Raw genomic sequence first — 18,235 nt, forward strand, 5'->3', positions numbered from 1 at the left:
CTCACTGTGAGCAGAGCATTTGTGCAAGTCATGCACTCTTTTCTGAACTACATATTGATTGTACTAACTGAGGACTTTTCTGGAAGAAAGACCCAAGTTCAATTATGGCTCAATTATACTTTAATCATTTTTCCTTAAATTAGCAACTTGTTTATGCGATAACAAATGTTGCTTAATGATAAAGCAAAAATGGTTATACCGTTGGATTTGTGGTAAAATTTGATATTAATAAGGTGTCACTGTTATGCGTTTTGTTTAAAACTTTGGTCTGATTCAAAATGGCAAATTTGAACATGGCCGCCATCAAGGCAACTCTTACCATAGATCTAATATTTATCCACCTGCTTTTTATTTAATTATTATCATTAACACAAAATTTACAAGGTGGGGTAAAGGACTAATACATATGCTGCGAGAATATTTAATTTCCCTGTAACTTTTTACCAATTGCGCGTAAATCAAAATTAACGTCACCATTGTTTTTCTGATTAAATTTGCGCCTTAAATCATGTATCACATGACCCTATTCCGATTTTAAAAACTTAACCTTAATTAAAATGGCGGATTTCAAGATGGCCGCCGTCAGGTATACCCTTACTATATGACCTCCCCCTAGCCCTAATATGTACTCATATATTTGTTATTCACCTTTTGTCGTTACAAGAGGTCTTACAGAGATTTTACCTCCAATTGTATGAAGACTATTCTGTACTTCCATGTGATGTTCTGGTAGCTGTATCTCCTAAATCCCTGGAGCTTCGCACCTACAACTTCACTGAAATACTGACCACATTTAGTACTACTTTCTCATATGTGTCTCAGTCAGCAACTCGGTTCACCCAAACACAAGGTTTACTTGTCAGAAGCCTGGGAACGACTAAGATCTGTATTTTTATGTGCAACGTAATTCCACAAGTTGTATTACAAATATATTTGTCACTGACTGCTGGTCCATTGAAGCAGTATAACAAAATCCCTTCGCAAATTTTATAATGAGAGAAATGAATTTAGATTGCATTCTCTAAAGCTGTGTTTTTCGCAAAGTAAAATCAAAAGTAATTAATACTTACAAATTAAAAGTTACTTTACTACTATCTTGTTACGTGTTGGGCTAACAATGAGCACAAAGGCAAGAAGCTAGAAAGTTGAAGGACATGTTGCGCAGAAACAACAAAGTGGAAAATGCAAGGAAGAAGACACTATTGTGTGACACGACCACCTTTTGGATCCAAAAGTTCCGAAATAAAAGTGCGACTTATACGTGAGAAAGTACAGTATTTCAATTAATTTCGAGTATTTGCTCGTGGTGTGTTTACTAGTAAAATTAAAGGTCCATTGGTCCAACTACTGACCATGATTTCTTTATGGAATCTTTACGGGTTCTATTCTATTATTATTATTATTATTATTATTATTATTATTATTATTATTATTATTATTATTATTATTATTGTGAACGTGGACGTGAGCGCAGGGGAAGCGGAACTTAAGGTATTCTAAAAGCATTATATGAAGGCCTTCTAAAAGGTTCTTCCAATTTTCAGAAGTAAGGAGCCATGCCCCCCTCCGGGAAAAACATTCTGGTTACGCCACTTGACACATTTTTGGCTAACTGATCTCTCATCTGTTGTAAATGTATTTTGAAACTTATGAGACATCTACAAAATTGATGTTCTCAGAAGCCTGGGTCTTCTTCTAAACGACTAAGATCTGTATTTTTATGTGCAATGTAATTCCACAAGTTATATTACAAATATATTTGTCACTGACTGCTGGTCCATTGAAGCAGTATAACAAAATCCCTTCGCAAATTATGTAATGAAGGAAATGAAGTTAGATTGCATTCTCTAAAGCTGCGTTTTTCGCAAAGTAAAAGCAAAAGTAATTAATACTTACAAATTAAAAGTTTCTCAGATTGGGATAAGTCTTCCTGAGAGATTTCTTTCCTTTCCTTCCGACCCAACTGAAGTTAGAAGCCATTTAGTCTGTGAGGAGTTTTCGACATATGCGTCTTATAATGTTTGGAGCCTTATTTCCTCCTATTTCCATTAACTTCTGTCTCTGTAGGAAACAGAATGAAGCTTTTGAAATAGAACTTACTAGATACTAATCAGTTAACATTTAACAATGTGCAAATATTAGCAACTAACGAAGTATCTATCTGTCAGACAAATTTCCTTTGGGTCGCACAGTGACTTCAACACCTAGTTCTTCGGCTGTCAAGGGTATTTTTTGTTTTATTTTATTATTTTTTGTCTAAATTGTGATAAAGGTAGAAATCAACGACCTCTGGGGAGCTGCTAATCTCTTTCGCTCGCTCAGCTATATTTCGTGAAATAAATAACGAGATCTTACATGTTCATTCTAAAGTAAAGAGTTGTCTAATCAATTTTTCCAGTAAAAGTTATGAGTGATTTGGGGTAATAACATTTAACCTTATTGAAGTAAAATTTATAATCTTGCAAAAAAAAACTGTTAGATAATTCAAGATATTATTGATCGGAAGAAGGCGGTGGTATTATTTGCACATAATAAACATCAACACAACTTAAATTTTACTATTTTACTTAATTTTTAAGTTAAAATTCTTTGAACAGAAGAGACCATGTCGTCAGCTTCCAAGTTTTATTATTTATGACTTACATGAATGGAATCTGCTACCCCTTAATTTAAATAGCATCCCAATTCTCTCACGATGAAGGATTATCATGGATATCTAAAATTAAACTGGAAATCGAATCCGAATTTACGAAGGTAAGCAAGTTAGCCATTTGGCTCCCAACGTAATTCATAATCACTCTCATTGATGCTTACTAAATATATATGTAGAAAATATTCCAAAAAGAGATTTCTCAGAAAGCTTATAGGCGAAGCAGTAGAACTGTTGACACACCGAACTAGTATATTTGCTAAGCTCAACAAGGGTTTTATTCTGAACTTGGTATAAGGAACGCACAGTATTATGATCCTGGCAAGCGTAATCAAGCCCTGTACATTTTTCTCAGATCGAATACCGTTTAATGGTAAGAAGGTATTTCTATATTATTTTTCAATGCAAATCTTATTCATTTCTGCAATTAGAGGAAGAAAAAGCACTGCCATAAAAAGTATAAAACTAATATGAACACCATTAGTTATTGTTGAAATGTTATTAAGTTTAACCATCGGTGATCATCATGAGAATATCTATATCGACCTACAGTTTAACACATAATGAATTAAGGTACATACATTGCTTCCGGTAATCCAACACAAATCTCTCTCATAAGTGAGAACTAACCATTTAGGCCACAAATACACGCAGGTGTTTGGTCGAGTGACGAATTCTCCCGTTTTTAGTATATGTTCTGATGAGTATTTGAATTCTTTCTTTTGTACTAATTTTCGTAAATCAAAGAACCATTAAACTTATGAATTACCATAATCTCCATCAAATTCAAATCTTCGGCCACCCCGCTTCCAAATCATTCATATCCTCAACATTGTCGAGCGGCAGTTTATTGAACGATTGTGAGACCTTTAAGGAACAAACACGATTTCCTTTGGATTGTGTTTCCTGTGCTCCATTTTGGAAAACCTCTTGCAGCATAACTGTCAAGTTAATTAACACTTTATTTGATTCTTTCTGATTCTCCAGAAGCTTTTGTTGTAAATCTACAAAAAGAAAATTAGAATAGGGTTACAATGATAAAGCAAGAAATGTATACAGCAAATATTGTAAGTTAAAATATGTAACTATTTTGACACGTTTTTTATCCCCCTTTTGCCAAAGACATCAACATTGGGACACCTAAATATATATAAAATATAATTCTGAAGAAAACTAATGGCATTCAACCCCTCTCGTTGTGTCTCTCCTACATCTGCCACATTTCCCATACCTTTCCACCCTAAAAGTAACAAGGTGTGGAAGCCATCGGATGCAACCGGCTGAAAGTGACTATTGCCAAGGGATTGGGCTGCCATCGGTAAATAATTCCCCCTCCCCCTCCTCCTTAGTAGGATTATGAATATTGAAACATAGCGTCTAGCTTTTCTCCTCATTCTTTCATCACTCGCTCACTGTCCCAGGGAGGGATCGAAATGTTCTTATTTATGATTTGTAATTTGTGATATTTAAAACTTTTTTTTATTTTTTCGTAAAATAGAGTTTAGGAGTGCGGTCAATGAAACTTCACAGCTAATTTAACTTAACCTCCTTAGAGAATACCCTAAGAAGGTGCAAATTACTTTATAATTCTTGTTTATATTGAAATTCTAGAGAGATTGAAGGGCAGGAAAAATGTACCATCCACGGAACTACAAAAAATATACAGAAGCTCTAGAATTAAGAGAGTTCTATGACGTAAGTGCCAGATCTGATAATTCGGACCATTTTGTCTGTGTCACAGCCTTAGTCCCCTAAAGAAAAAAGTTAGTTAATGTTGGGTTTAGCGTCCCACGCTTATGCCATGTAGGGTAAAGGAGACGTGGACAACTGATTATAGTGGAATCCGAACCACTTTTTTCGTTCAACACTACCCTCACCAGGAATCGAATCCGGGACCACGCGCACAAAAGGAAAACGTGACAGCCACTATACCAAGTGGTGGTCGAAAAAAATCATAACTTCGTTGGGTAAGTGATAAAGCAAAAAAAAATTCTTCTTGTTAAATATCAATAAATGTGATAAAGCAACATTTTCTTCTTGCCAAATGTGATAAAACAACATTCTCAACATTGAATTTCTCAAAAACTTTCAGATGAGAATAAGCAGGAGCATAGGCAGGTCCTGGGTGTCCGGATCTTTGAAATCCTGTCTTCTCTGCAAATTTAGTTTAATTTTAGGGGTAAGTTTACAAATTCTAATATTCTTTAGCCTCAAATGGTATCTGGATCCCCTCGAAAACCTTTGGATCCCCCTTCCCAGCCGGAAATAAATTCTTGCGTACGTGTCTGACAACAAGGTATCACAACATATGATTTGAATTCAAGAAACTGAAAGTGAATTCAAAATGATGGATTTCAAGATAGCAGAAATTAACATCAATGTTCTTTAATAGAAATCTTTATTATCTCACGATTTGTGGAGATATTTTTTTAACTAAGGAGCATTATACGTTTCTTACCGATAACATGATCAAGCTTGCGGGTGAGGTCCGTGCAAGGTTGGCACTTCACATCAGCCTGCTCTCTTCGAGTACTATCTTTTTGTTGAGGCCTTGGTGGTGTTGGATGTTTGATGGGCTCCGAACTGCTGCTACCCGTATTGTAAAATTCACTGTTTGACTCTGCAGTCTTCTTCCTTTCTTGGGTGATGGCGCTTCATACTCGCATATATCTAGAAGTGGCCTCCTTTCGCGATAGCCTTTGCCTCGTTCTTCAGATTCAGAATCTGCCAATAAGTTTGAAGAACTATACCCATCTTCATACCTTTTGCACATTTTCTCTGCTCTGTTTAGATCGTCTCCAATTTTAAAATTTTTAATTAAAGTAGAACATGCTGAAATGTTAATGTTGTTGTTCGAGGTCTCCATAAGTGCATTAAAACAAGTGTAATTCAATATGATTAAATATATACATCAACTATTTAGAAATGTTTCGTCCTACATTCCTAATCCTCTCTCAAAATAGAATCTTACACCAACATTAAGTGACACCCCTTTCCATAATTATTCTTCATGAACTTGAGAAAGCAAACATCTTTCTTTGTTTTCTTTTAAGCTAGTTAACATTCAAGAACTGAAGTGAAATTAAAGCATCGCCAAAAATATATAGTATAAACATAACAATACACGGCAAATCTGTACATCTGGAAATGAAATGATAACTTGGCAGATAGGATGATTTTCACAGTTCTACAAAAATCGAACGTTAGTGTCTTCAAGAGGACCGTGAGTAAGGAAAAGAAAATGTCAAAATCGGTGAGCATGTCGAAGTAGCACTTTGGTGCTTTCTTAGGAAAAAAAGGACTTGTGATTTTTCCTTTTAAAAACAAACTGTTGCTAGAGTAACGAAGTAATTTATGAGATTTTATTTCAACTTTCACAAACTTTTATATGAATCGGCTATTCTTATAGATCCAAATTAAGTCGATTGATTGATGTATTAATATTTATGAGGTCGTCAATGGCGAGACTATTTGTTCCCGTCTGTATATGGTGATTAGCCTTCACATTAAAATAAATTGTAGCTCAAACGTAAGTTCGACAAAATATGAATAAAAGTATATATATTTAAGTTAAAACGGAAGTCGGAAAGAAGCTTAAAAACTAACAAAATATATAACAAGAAAACAAAACAGTAACAGTAACACGCAAACTATAAAATAAAAATGCAATAATTCTATCACATTCAACCTACTCAATGATTGACAGTTTCCCTATGAAATCCACAATTATCTTCTAATAATTATCGCCAGAGTCAGCCCGAGTGGGTGTTTTATGGGGGTGGTCGAAAAAAACGGGTGGGACAGAAGAAGAGTTCGGGAAATCAATATTACTATAATTCTGAAAATTCTAATTTGTTACCCTAAAACTTTAATGATTGCGAGAACAAAAAATTTTCCGGACTCTGGCCTCCTAGAACCTATGAGACTGGTTGTTACTGACAAGTAAACCTTACGTTTGGGTGAATCGAGTTGCTGACTGAGACACATATGAGAAAGTAGTACTAAATGTGGTCAGTATTTCAGTGAAGTTGTAGGTGCGAAGCTCCAGGGGTTTAGGAGATACAGCTACCAGAACATCACATGGAACTACAGAATAGCCTTCATACAGTTGGAGGTAAAAGCCCTGTAAGACCTCTTGTAACAACAAAAGGTGAATAACAAATATATGGGTACATATTAGGACTAGGGGGAAGTCATATAGTAAGGGTATACCTGACGGCAGCCATCTTGAAATCCCCATTTTGAATTAAGGTTAAGTTTCTAAAATAGGAATAGGGTCATGTGATACATGATTTAAGGCGCAAATTTAATCAGAAAAACAATCGTAACATTAATTTTGATTTACGCGCAATTGGTAAAAAGTTACAGGGAAATTAAATATTGTTGCAGCATATGTATTTGTCCTTTACCCCACCTTCTAAATATTGTGTTAATGATAATAATTAAATAACAAGAGAGATGTTATCGTGTGTGCGTGGCACAGACAAGGTGAGCAATAGTACAGTGAAGCCAAGAGCGAGCGAGAAATAGATGTGAACAGGATACACGAAAAACAACGAAATGGCGTGCAAGTACAGCATCAAACAACTAACATTGTAACGCCACCATTGTATTTCTGGTTAACTTCTAGCCCGAAGTCATCTATTGCATTACTCTTTTCCGATTTAATTTTGTGCTGGTTAATGATAAAGCAAAAATGGTTATACTGTTGGATTTATGGTAAAATTTGCTATTAATAAGGTTTCACTGTTATGCGTTTTGTTTAAAACTTTCGTCTGATTCAAAATGGCGGATTTGAACATGGCCGCCATCAAGGCAACTCTTACCATAGACCTAATATTTATCCACCTCCTTCTTATTTAATTATTATCATTAACACAAAATTTAAAAGGTGGAGTAAAGGACTAATACATACGTTGCGACAATATTTAATTTCCCTGTAACTTTTTACCAATTGCGCGTAAATCAAAATTAATGTTACCATTGTTCTTCTAGTTAAATTTGCGCCTTTAATCATGTATCACATGACCCTATTCCTATTTTATAAACTTAACCTTAATTCAAAATGGGGATTTCAAGATGGCTGCCGTCAGGTATACCCTTACTATATGACTTCCCCCTAGTCCTAATATGTACCCATATATTTGTTATTCACCTTTTGTTGTTACAAGAGGTCTTACAGGGCTTTTACCTCCAACTGTATGAAGGCTATTCTGTAGTTCCATGTGATGTTCTGGTAGCTGTATCTCCTAAACCCCTGGAGCTTCGCACCTACAACTTCACTGAAATACTGACCACATTTAGTACTACTTTCTCATATGTGTCTCAGTCAGCAACTCGATTCACCCAAACGTAAGGTTTACTTGTGAGTTTGGGAACCTCCTGGAACTTCTCCGAATTTTTAGACAAATTTCGGAACTGTTTATTCCTTACGTTTAGGATTCCTGGTTCTTATAGCATTATCTTCAATTATGAAACAAACTTTCGAATGATTCCACGAACTTGTCATGGATGCATAAAATTGAAAATATTCGAAGTCCATCTAAAATTGGACCACAGACACGGGGCAAAAAATGGGATACAGGTGACACGAGAGTTCTCTCCATAATTCAACATGTCCTATTACATTTCAAGTAGGCTGTAAGGTGAGAATAAGATGTTTTCTGAGAGAATAGTATTATTTCTGGGCATTATTTATTTTTCAAAATTCCGTCTCTCTTCACACATTTTTTCTTCATACCTAATAACCGTATTTCAACAAAATGTGAGTTTGTTTACTCTAGTGTATAAACTACTCTTGAGGTAATATTGTGTTTCTGAAGAACTCTGGGGAGAAATAGGATTTTTCATTCAGCCAAACATTTGAAAAAATCTTGCTTCACGTCCCCAGAGGTGAGCATTCTCACTCTTTTATACATTCTAATTACTCAGGTTTAATTAATTACTTATTTAACATGTTAACCTATACCATTTTATTATTACCTACATTATTTTACCCATAAGGACACGAAGACAGAAAAATCACATAGGTTCTCCAACTGGGGCCCCTAGGACGCACTATCCACTTTTTTAAAGACTTCCTGACTTTTAACTTCTTTCGTCAACTTACTAGGACTACTGGACATTACAGGCACATAAACACAGAAACATCGAGGACAGTCAAAACCACAAAGGCTCTTTCCATGGGAAATCGAACCCGGAACACCGTGCACCAAAGGCACATATGCTAGCCACAAGACCAGCGAAGACGGCTTCTGAGTCACCGTGCTACGTCATTCAATTACATTTTTCACTCTTAAGACAATGAAGTACGAGCCACAGAACTAAGATATTTTGGAATTGCATAGGAACATTGCAAACAGAAGTTACAAAATTTAAAAAATGAAAAACTAGGTATTAAAAAGCAGCTTACTAATATTTCTCTGTATAATGCATATATTGGTGAAAAAACTCCAGGTTTCTTTGTCAGGACCCTCACACACTTTTATAAGTTTTCGAACTTCACTTTTTCTAATGCGAGGTGGCCACCAGCATGCAGTTTCATCAGAAGGAATCCAGCTGGCTGGGACAACTGATATTTCATTTCCTGTGTCATCATCTCGTAAAAATTCGACTAAACACAACTTCTGCGTCATTGTAAACCCAAACCAACAGTTACACCCTTTAAAAGAAACAGAAGGTGAACATTGACCCTTTAAATTAACAATTTGTATTTAGTAGCTCACTATAGTATGGTATTAGAAACGTAAATATGTAAACCAATTATTTACTTCCGTACATTTTTATACGGATATAACGTGAACCAAAACATTCTGGTTTCGAGGCCTAAATATGCAATGGTATTGGCTTCAATTCATAGCTTTCTGTGACAATTTTACAAAATCTGTAATTAGATGGATTCGTTCAAATAGAGGGACGCCACAACAGTGACACGAACTCAGCAACATCGAGCACACTTAAAATCACAAGAGCTCTCCCACCGGGCATCAAACGGTATTTTAAAACAAGAACACCCACGCACACATTGTATCAACCACAAAGTTCCCCTGGTGCGAGCTGGGATCGAACCAGGGACCCCGAGGTGAATGCTCTACCACTTTTAAAAAGAGTGAATTTTTCCCTTCTTATCTTTCCACTTATCAGGACTACTAGACACGACAGTGACACAAACACAGAAACATCGAAGAGAGTTAAAATTACAAGGGCTCTGCCATCAAGAATCGAACCCGGAACCACGTACCTCATTATTTTAAAACGAGAAAACCAACGCACACCGTGTTTGTGTACCACAAAGTTCACTTGACGCGGGCTGGGATCGGATCAGGGTCCTCTAGGTGAGCACTCTACCTTAAAAATACTTCCTGACTTTTTCTTTCTTTCTTAACGCCCCACTTATCAGTACTACTGGAAACAACAGGGACACGACCATAGAAACATCGAGGACAATTAAAATCACAAGGACTCTCCCACCTTGAATTGAACCCCGAAACCTGTACACCAATATTTTAAAACGAGAAATCCCACTCTCACAACATTTGTTCACCACAAAGTTCACATCGTGCGAGCTGGAATCGAAGCAGGGATCCCACGCATCAGATGTGAAATCTCTTGCACTGATCTAACGCGGCTCTCTTTTTTAAATCTTCCTGGCATTTTTTACTTTCTTTTCTCAATTGTTTGGGACTACTAAACTCGACAGGGACACGAACAAAAAACATCGAGGGCAGTTAAAATCCCAAATTCTCTCCCACCGGGAACCGAACCCGGAACCCCGTGCACCAAAGTCACACGTGGTAGCCACTAAGCCAGCGGGGAGGGCTACTGAGCAGTCAAAACTCGATGAGACACTTGCGGTATATGATGTTATTACATTGCCGTAACAGTTACAAAAATGCTTTTGTAGGGGCAGATCCGGACCTCTTTAAACTTTCTAACTGAACATACATTAGTACACTTTGTGAATAAAACTACACTTTCTTCTTCAGCAGAGAAACGATTGAGTTACTAAAGATTTGATCTTACACTACATCTGTACTCTTTCTTTTCTTATACGACTCTAAACAATCTAGTATTACTTTTTCTGAGTATACGTAGTAGTACTTAAAATTTATCATTTTTGGAGGATCTAGAACAGCACTTCAATACTTCTCCAGATATACTGACTAGTTGGAGCTATGCAAATATTTCTTGGTCAATAATAAATGGTTTGGGTCAACAATAACAAATTATATCTACACACAATGAATATTTTTAAAGCTATAATGAACAACAATTTAAGGGTTAGAAGGAATTTAAGAAATTATTGTGCCTTGTACAATTGTTAGCTAAATCAATCACTTCACGTACATGTCGTCGTTTTGGCCTTTCAGAAAGCTCTGAAAACATCTTTCTAGGCCTTCTGCGATATTTATTCATTTTACAAAGAGAAGCACTTCACATGAAGCAAAAATTGCACTTTATATTCAAAATATACCGACACTTTAGCCACTCAAACGCAATTCTACTCAACTATAACTTACCTTATCGAAGCGCCAAAAATATCATATACTGCCACTACTATTCGGAACTGCAAACAGTAGTACCAGCTCGTTTTTTCTTTTTCCTCTAAAACAGAGCTAAAAATTAACTGCAATCCGCTAAAATGAATTGTTGTTACTAATATACGAAAAGCAATAAATATTTCATACATTATTTGAAAAGTAAAAATAACTAATTATTACTCGCCAATACTGTTGAAGTTACAGACAAAATGATTCAGCTTATTCATCATCCCTTAATATAATGTCCTCTTTGTAAGTATATGAAGGGATTGAGTATGATTCTGTATAATTGCAGGACCTTGCAACTACGCCTCCTTTAGAACCGTTGAGAAAAGTTATTAATCGTTACAAATCATCTGGGAAACCCATATCTTAAGTCAAAAGTATTATTGATTCTTGAATTACTTTGAAACATACTTTAAGGGAAAATGAAATTGTTTCCAACATTCTTATATTCTTCGAAAGTTGCACTTAAGTTATGTAATAACATTTTCGCACCTACATCGAACATCGGCTGTACTCTCGGGAAAAAATTGACCCGTTTGCTTAATGTTTTGTAACAAAACTTCGTAATACCTTGGGTCTCATTCTGTATCAGTCTTCGCAACTTATACGTTAAGAACTTTTGGTAGCGAGACTATCAAACACTTGAGGATGATAATCTCCAAAATGCAAAATTTGCGTCATGTCATTATATCTAAAAATTCGTACGTGATATCGAATATTGGAAGCTAAAATAAAAATTCTGCGTTGGGTTTACGGAAGCCGACACGGAATTAGGCCATTTATCGCCTTTTCAAAGCTTTTCATTCTCTCTGAACTCAGTGAATTACTTAAATACTTAACTGAGTCCAGAGTATGAAGTCAATGAAAACCGTTTCATTATGTCGTGGACCTCATTTCGTATAGTTGTGTTTTGTCGACGCGACGCAAAATTTGCGTTTAGTTTGCGATTTTCTGGATTGAATTAAAATTGTCTTTCCATTGTTTGTCTTGCGTTGCCATTCGAGAACTTCGAAATGACGAAATAGAATGAAATTCCGTTTCAAGTAACGCTTTTTGGATCCAGATCACTGGATTCGAATGTTAATTTCCTATGAAGTGTAAATAAATTGCATTGCCTTCCTCTAGTTTCTACTTGCAAATTACCAAGAGCGATAAACAGATGCAAATGCGATTTATCCCAATGTAGATTTATTCGTCCAAAATTATCTACTGTAAAATATTCTCTGGTTCACATGAAATATATAGGAAAGAATATGAATGTGATTGCGAACTGTAACTTAACTCCTTTCACTGGATCAGTAAATTTACATATTCCGTTTTACAAGATATCGTGATCTAAATTATAAAGTACAGGATTAGCTCTTTGCCGCATGCCCAAAGATATGCCTCACCTTATTCAATTTCTTAAGGAAGTGTGAAGAAAAGTGCATGCAACCAATATCACTAAAATTGAAGCATTAGTATTTAGTAGACGACAAACGAATGTCACTCAGTGGTAGCAGTATATCAAGTAGTAAATTTTCAATGCAAGAGAAACTTAAGTGTTTTTTTTTTTCAAATTCCTATTTTACATATTTCCGTCAACATATCCTTTATTGGAGCCAAATTTAAGGATGTCCAGAACTGGTGCTTTTACCTTAGTATTTTGAAATGATTCCACATTACTAACTCTAACCTTCTGCTACGTTGTGTTTAGGTACATCGGCGGTAAGAACTAATATATTCCGTATCGCTCCATGTACCGAGAGTCATTTTAATTGAAAAATGAACATTTTTACGACAACTCGTTGTACCAATTTCGGAATGTGAATTACATGAAACTGGTCTTTTAATCATTATGTGAAATTTTATACTTGAAATTTTGTATCTTACGTTTTTGAGAGAGCCGAGTGGCGCCCTATTCGCAAGAGTATCAGGACTTTGAAAGATTATATGAAAACGCTAGGACATAAGTCTTGTTTTATATTATAGCCCTCTTTCTGTCCATTTAATAACTAACGTGTGTAATACTAAATATGATTTCCCTGTAACGAAGTACGTAAGGTTTAAAGGGAGAAAAATAAAATAGTTGATCTGATCTTACTAAAAACTCATCTTACGTTTATGTTTCTGATTTGCAGAAGATAAAACTTAAACAATGAGCTTACACATTCTAATTTGCGACTCCGAAACGAAAGTTTCTTTCAAATTAAACATTGCCATCAAATTGGTTTCCGGAGGACAAGATGAAATTTCCTGAGAACAAATATCTTTATCAACCGTATTGTGACATATTGTAAAAATTGATATCCAAACTCGTAAGTCTGAAACAATTGAAAGTAAAGAAACTCATATTTACGTTGAAGCGGCACCCACATAACACAAATCGTACCGCATCCAACGGTCGAGCTAAATATATAATAACTATTTTTGTACATTCAATTATGGCATATATAATAAATGCTTTTTGGAATTTCTATTATGGAAGAGAAGTAAATATTGTAATGCAATACAATATATATATATTTCTAGACATTATCTTTCAAATATTCAATGAATCACTAACATAGAATATTCACACAACATTTCTCTTAAAAATATTTGCTACTAAATATGTAGTAAACATTTTTTGCATATTCAGTTATTGAATTGCACCAAATATAATGTAATATGACATAAATACTTGCTAAACATTGTCTATCAAATATTCAATGAATCACTAACATGAAATATTCATACAATAGTTTTCGCATAAATATTTTAGGGCCGTAGGGCCTACCATAGTCCTGCATGGAATGATGATTGCTAAGGTGTAGGAAGCCATTTTAGGGTATCAGGTTCCATCTATGGCTCTTATATTGTTCCCTGATGGAGATGGCATCTACCAAGATGATTTGGCACACTGTCACGCTGCAAAAACGGTGAAAGCATATTTTGAAGAGCATGACTAGGAGCTATTACACCTCCCCTGGATTCCACAATCATCAGATTTGAACATCATTGAGCCATTATAATCTGGGTTAAAAAGGCGTGTTCGTTCTCATTACCCTTCTACAGTTTCCCTTAAGGAACTGGAGCATGTTTTGGAAGGAACAATTGTACAAAATTCCACACACCATGATTCAGGAGCGGTATACGTACATTCCACATCGGAACCAAGCTATCTTGGACGCAAAAGGATGCCCCACACTATACTAGGTATGATTTTCACACTTTTGCAAACGTTTTGGATTGTTTTGTCCAACATTTGTCTATTTCTTATTAATACACTTTATAAATAATACCTGATTGTGTTTAACATTTTTTCTGAGATTTTAGTTGAAATATTAGATTACTATTTCAAAACACTGAAGCTAAAAATATTTTGATATAATTCATTTTCGAAAAGTAATGTTTGAAGAACATTTTATGTTGTGCTAAATTTAGAATATTTTCTGCAAGGCGATATAGTTGATTTTTTGAGTTAATAATGTATTGAAGAAAAGTAATATTTGAAGCTTTTAGAGTACAATGGATCAAAATCCGATTTCAATATGCTTCAGTTTTGCTCAGCAAGTGTATTCTATTTCAAAACGTAATATCTTGGCAGGGAAGAATATGAAATAAATGGAACTAACCCACTTAAAAGAGCGTAGGATAGTTGCATACGACAGTCGCAGAACATGGGCGTCAGTGAGAGAGAAGAGCAGCCGACCCTACCCTTATCCTGAATTTCAGATTTTTGGAGGCAGGAAGGCAGTTTTAGAAACCTTTTCATAAGCAAAGTACAGCTGAACAAATTTGAGTTCCTTATACCTACAAAATGTGGAGTAAATATAGATTACCAAACTGGGAAGTTGCTTAGGCCCAATTTCCAGAATTTAAACTGGACTCGAAACTCGAAAGTAGAGCCCTCTTTGGAATCCTTGACCGAAAAATAAACAGGAGAGCATTATATGCGTCTTTACGGACTTATTTATCCGGCAAAAGTACTTCAATTTTTTCTGTGGACTTTGCTAAGCAAAAGATTTCAAAATGTGCATTACAACTCCCAAAATCTGAAATTCCGGCTAGTGGATGGAAGACCTCTAGACGGACGCCCCTCTCTAGTAGCAATCATATCAAGCTCTAGTTTGCACATTGTCACGTAGTTCTCCTTTCTTTCATATTGAACATTTTCTTTCTCTTAAGTATGCATTATGCAGATAAAGAACCAGCATGTACTGTAGCAATGAATGCCTGCAATATTTTAATTTCAGAACCGCAATTTATCAATGAACCTTTGCTTGTTTTCTGAATACAACACAAAAATTTGATTCTATGATCATTCTTTTAATGATTTTTAATATTAGTTTTACTAGTACTGCCACATTCGACTACGACACTATGTTGCAAATTAACTGATAAGCATTTAGGCAATATTATAAGCACTAAGAACAAGATGAACAAAATACAAAATAAATTGTAGATTAACAGATTAGGCTGCTGTAGCCACGAGAATTCCAAACATTCACATGGGAAGAAAAATATTCTGAATGAGAAAGTTTTTGACAATATTCTTTCTCTACACTGAGAAAAAATGTAAGTGGCGTACTTAAAAACCCAGGTTACATTCGTAACTCCGGACTTAAGGTACATCTGTATATAACATCCTGTAGTAAACTATGTATAGCTGAAAAAGTATGTATTATACGCACTGCCTACATAAGTGCAATGACGTGAGTCGTGTGGTGTCATCTGCAGTAACATATGTAATGTATGGATTGTACGTATGTAGCTTATAGGTTGTCCATATGAAATATACGGATTTTACCTGTATCGCACACGTATTGCCTTCTTGTAATATATCGATTGGACATATGCAGGGTCTAGATTGTACGTATACTGCACCATTATTATGATACATTCTTACTGTAATGTTGTCAAATATTGTTTTGCTCTGTATGAAAACAAAAATAGCTAAAAATATGGTTGATCTCCTTTTGTGCCAATAATAATAAAAAAACAATACTACACTTTTCAAATCTTAGTTTGGAGCAGTGAAACTGTCCAAAGAAATATATTTACCTACAGGGTGTACTACAAGTTTGGACGTCCTGCTAATTCGTTGGGAAGCTACTGGAAACCAAGTGTTGAAAAGTGACACAAGCGTTATTTTTAAAATTGTGGGCACAAAGGAGGTTCACCATATGTTAATCTATTTTCGTTTTCATACAGAGTAAATCAATATGTGATATATTACAGTAAGAATTTATCATATGGTTTTCAGCTGGTTAGTTGCAGCACTTCAATAATAATGCAAAATGCACAGCCATATACAATCCTATATTCAAACTCAAACAAGATTTACGTACGATAATATATTAAGTTGTTATCCTCCATTGCTTGTACGATATAAAGAGATTATTTTACCTTATTCTTTTCTTTAATAGTATCCTCTTCTAAAGTGCAGTTGTTACCACAAGAGACCTGACGTGAATTTTCCAGAAATAACATCTCTGTATATTTTAATTAACACATAAGTTATGTCTTTTAAATGTCGCAATAATTAAAAGTATGGTGTCAGCCGAAAACGTGTTCGCTCACAAAATGATCCCTACTCAATACTCAGTACTCGCCATTGAAAATGCAACACCAAGAAGGAGAAAGGGTAGCTGCGCCAAAGTTCCCAGGCCGATACCTAATAGTAAGTGTAGAATACTCTTAAACGTCCGATGTATTCGCTGTGTATCAACGTTGTAACAGCAAAGGCGTTGTGCAGCCATCAGCCAAACATGTTTATCCTTCCCTGCTCTAGACATTCTGGAAATTTGGACTTTCCTGGATGCATCCTTCTTAGTGCAACATTTTAAGCAACGAGCAGTTTAACAATCTCATACATTGCTTAAAGAAAGAGCAATGATTCTCAGAATTACTCGGAAGATATGTATACAATAATTTAAAACGGCTATTTCAACCTTTGCAATTCCGAACACGAAAAGAAGTATAGCTAAAGGAACACTGATTTCAGCCAGATAATAACTAGCAAACTCAATCACACTCAGTACCATTAGTTACTTGGTGTTATCCGTAAGTCAGAGATCATGGTATGTCATTTCGTGTAGATTTTTGCACTTGTTTAACGCTAAAAATATACTTTGTTGCTAGTCGAACCCAATACCATATATATAGCGACAGGACGTACGTTAGTCACAAGGTGACATGAGTGAAACACTAAACTATTTGATTGACACCTGCGGCCTTATCAACACTAGAGAAAGTTACAAAGTGATTAAGTAAACACGAAACCTAGTTCATACAAAGTATAGCGATGTATGAAGTCTCCTTTTCATATGATTTGGATAAAGGATAATTCTGAAAATAGCAACATAGAAATGTATAATGATTTCTCTGGATAATTTGAATTAGTCCAGAATTCGAACAAAAATAATTTTGAAATATGTTCGTTACAAATATACATTTGAAATTCCAACATTTGTTTTTTTCTTTACTTCTTTCTTCGTATTCCCTATAATGTTGACCACTGAAAAGCTGAGTTATAAATTCTGTATTAAGACAACACCCTCGCTGGACATGTTCAGTATACACATTGTCTTGCATACAGAACAATATATTAGTTATTAATGCATATCTGAAATAATATGCTTAGTATATAATTTTACTTCATCCAATCGTAATTGCACAATGATAAACAATATTGCGAGGGATAATGTTCTTATTACAGAGAAACAGAGTTGAAATGACTTAACACTAACAAACATTTTCTTTAAACAGAGATAATATTTTGTTCTAATTTATGGAAGAAAGAAATAATTAGTAGTACAGTATCTATATTAAGGTCATATAATAGTACAAAAGAATGTAAATACAATTGGGTCTGTCTTCAGAAAGGACGTACGTTTAGCCACAACCTATGCTGCTTCTTTTCACTATCTTCCAAGCAGAATCCTGGTTTTGTTTTCATGTACGAAATACCTGAAACAAAAATCCGAAAATATTAAAATGTTACATTCAGTGTTCTTAACTTGGTTGTACTGAACAATACAAAGTATCAGAAAAACTATTACGTGTTTATTGATGC

Source organism: Thermobia domestica, chromosome 4, assembly GCF_964235325.1.
Source record: "Thermobia domestica chromosome 4, izTheDome1.hap1.1, whole genome shotgun sequence".
Classification (NCBI taxonomy): domain Eukaryota; kingdom Metazoa; phylum Arthropoda; class Insecta; order Zygentoma; family Lepismatidae; genus Thermobia; species Thermobia domestica.